Raw genomic sequence first — 3,307 nt, 5'->3', positions numbered from 1 at the left:
CAGCTCGCTCGGGTGCGGGAACGGGTGAGAGGAACCTTTCTGTCTGGACCGGGCCGCCCGCAGGTGGGGCCGCCGGCTCTCCTTGCTGCTGACAGGGAAGGAAGCAAGCAGATGAAACCCTTCTAAAAGAATGTTCTGAGTAGTTGTGTCACTGCAGGTGAATGTTGTATTTTTAAGGAATAAAGATTTTTTTATGGGCAAATCTTGGTCCTGCTGCTTTGTTTTTTCTCACCTAGCTTATGTTGCCTGCTACAGGAAAGGAGATGCTCCATCCCAAGTCCTCTGCCAACGTGGGGCTTCCCTGTCCTCGTAGGACATTTCAAAAGCGTTCAGAAATGCAAGGCCAGCAAGCGATCAGCGGTGAACGGCTACGAACCGCTCCCAGCTTCCTCTCCAGCTTCTTCTGATGTTTTGCTCAACAGGCAGGGAAGTCAAGGTCCGTGACCACCTCCTTCCTTCTTCAAAGCAGATGGAGTTTGTTGATTATGGCAGTGTTTGGGGTGGATGCCTGGTGTGGCACAGCAACACCAGTTTGTACTTGTGGGGGCAAGGAGGGGCAATGAGGCGACGCACAGAGAATGGGAACTCGGCAGCCTCCACAAAGGTGCACCAGCCTGCAAAGGGCGTTCCCGTGCAATGGCTGCGCCTTTTGGAGGAAGCCACAAGCCTGGCTGTGGCCTCTCGAAAAGCAGCTGCTGCAGGGAGGGAAGTAAGTTGGCTGGTGGCAACCAGCGCCTGCTGGAGCAGGAGCTGTGGCTCCCTCGGGCAGTGGCAGAGCCGGGGCCCGAATGAACAGGAGGCATCGAGCTTAAAAGGGAGCCTGTGGATGACCCAGACCCTCCCAGAGAACGATGCTCTGGAGATGGAATGGGATGGGATGTGCCGTGCCGTGGACATCCGAGCGCTAGCAGAACATCGTGAGGGACTGCGGTGCCCTGGAGGGCAGGAGCCAGGAATCCCCTTGCACTCACCAGTGAGCATGTCTGAGCCTCCCGGGGTTTGAATTGCTGCGTGGAAGCCAGTGCCAGTGATCCCGCTGGGGACGGGAGGGCAAACCTGGAGCCAAGGCAAGGGCTGCAGACGTTTCCCTTCTCCTTGGTCCTGGCAGCAGAGAAGGTCTTTCCTCCCACCGCGTGCGGGCAGTCACCCTCTCCTGCGCTGCGCGCAGAGCCCCGCAGCGCGGTCGCTGGACTCTGCACCGTGTCCCCAGCTCAGCTTCTCCCCAGCGGTGGCCAAGGCGGCAGCGGGACCGGGGCAGAGCTGGAGCAGCACGGCTCTGCCCAGGGACCGCGCTGCGGCACCCCTGTCATCACCGTGTCACGGACCAGGAGCCCGGCTGCTGTCCCCGAGGGGCGCGTGGGCGTGTTAACACGCAAAGGAGGTGCCAATTCTGGGTGTTAACACGCACGCCTTGCAGGTTGCTGTAGGTGCGTAAGGCTCTCTGGGGTCTGTACCCCACCACGTACAACACGTCGTACAAGACGCTAGCTGTACATCTATCCATGTGCCCTGCGAGCTCTTCCACACCGGAGCTTCGCAGGGGACCCCTCCGACCCACCGAGGGCGCGCAGGGCACCCGTGTGCCTGGCCCCAGCCGCCCGTGCCTGACCGCGCTGGCGACCTGGTCGCTGTGAAGATGCTGCGACGGAGCGGTTGAGAGGTCTGCGTGGAGAGCCGAGGCGAAAACCACCCGCTGGCCCTCACCGCCCAGCACCCAGGCAGCAGATTGCCCTCGCAGGTTTCACCTGCGGGAGGAGCCGATGCTTCGGTACGTGTCCCCGTTATTGGGGAAGCGTGGGGGCAGAGGAGACCGACTGAGCAATGATCGATCCCCTGCCAAGGCACAAACGCTCTCAGCCGTGGGAAGTGCTGTCCCTTCCCGTCTAACCCTGCCCTCTCTCTCCACACGATGTTTCTGGCTCTCATTTCTTTTGGCAGAAAATTCACGTTCTCATCTCCCCTCTCCTCCCCTCGGCCGTGCTCAGCTGCGGCATCTCCTCCCCGTCACTTCTCCCCTTCTCCTCCCGTCCGCAGGCAGGGACGGTTCTCCCACCCGCTCTGCGGGGCCGCACGGGACGCGGTGGAGACGCTGCTTTGAAAACCATCATCTTGAAAGAAGAGAAGGGACCCCAGGCTGCCGCCGGTCGTGCTGCGAGGAGGCAGCGAGGAAGGTAAACGTCAGCCCTTTGTTCCAGCTGGGAAGAGAGTAACTTTGCTGCTGAAAACGGGGGAGCAACTGCAGCTCCTTGGGAATAGGAGGGGCAGCTGAGCCGATCTTCTCCCTTGAGATTTCCTTAAATAAGCCCTAGTCCTAAAAATAAGCAGGGAAAGTCATTGCAGAGAGGAAGTGCCATATTAACGCTCCCAGCAAAAGGCATTTTATTTCTATTTTCGAGTAAGTAAGACTCCTTCTACGGCATCCCCTCTGAGGGTGGATTTGCAGTACTCTGGCTGTTGCCTCCGCTGCGTATCAGCCTTTCCCTCCTTGCCGGGAGCACCGGTGTGGTCGGTGGTGGTGGTGGTCCCCGTTTTGCTTGCTCCCACGAGTGTAAATACACGCTCGTTGCGTGAAGCAAGGCCGGGGGGGTTTTGTGAGTGTGGGCACTGCCCGGAGCTAGAGCTCGCCTGCAGAAAGGCCATTTCCTTCAGCGTGTCTGTCGCGGGGGCCCGTCTGTCCATCCGCAGCATCCTCCTCCCGTCCTGCCGCCGGGCTCCTGCTCAGGCACCGCTTCTGCTCGTCCCTCGTTTCTGGCGTGGCAGAAACACGTGAGCCGCTGCTGGCGAGTGGAGACGTTCTTGCCTGTCAAAGCCAGCGTTTCACCTGTGCCCCTTCTCCCACCCGGGCTATCCCAGCGGAGCTCATGTCCCAGGATCTCCGTTTGCCACGCTCGGTAGCACCAGTTTAGTTTAAGACTGACCTCTTGCATGCAGCCCTGTTGAGACAGTAAATAATATACGTTCCTAAAGGGCTGCCGCTTTCTCCCACGGATTTTTTTTTTTTTTTCCCCGCAGGATGAAAGCCATAAAGAGCCGGGTCTTGCATTCAAAGGCCGGCGGCTGAGCTTGCCTTGGGAGGGAGCGCGTGGAGGGGCAGAAAGCTGAGGGGAGGCCAGAGCAAGCTGCAGAGCCGAAGGACCAGCTCCTGCTGGCGTTTAGTAATTTAATAATGAGAAAGCCCCTTTGCAAGCCAGACAGGAACGCCTCGCCTGAAACTTAACTGGGCGTTGTGACTCGCTGGCCCCTTCGCCAAGGCATCCCCTGAGCTCCAGGCTGCATCTGGCTGCCTGCGGAATTAGCCGCCACGCAG

Source organism: Phaethon lepturus, unplaced genomic scaffold, assembly GCF_000687285.1.
Source record: "Phaethon lepturus isolate BGI_N335 unplaced genomic scaffold, ASM68728v1 scaffold17594, whole genome shotgun sequence".
Lineage (NCBI taxonomy): Eukaryota > Metazoa > Chordata > Aves > Phaethontiformes > Phaethontidae > Phaethon > Phaethon lepturus.
The sequence above is the reverse complement of the archived record's forward strand: the minus strand, read 5'-3'. Positions refer to the sequence as shown.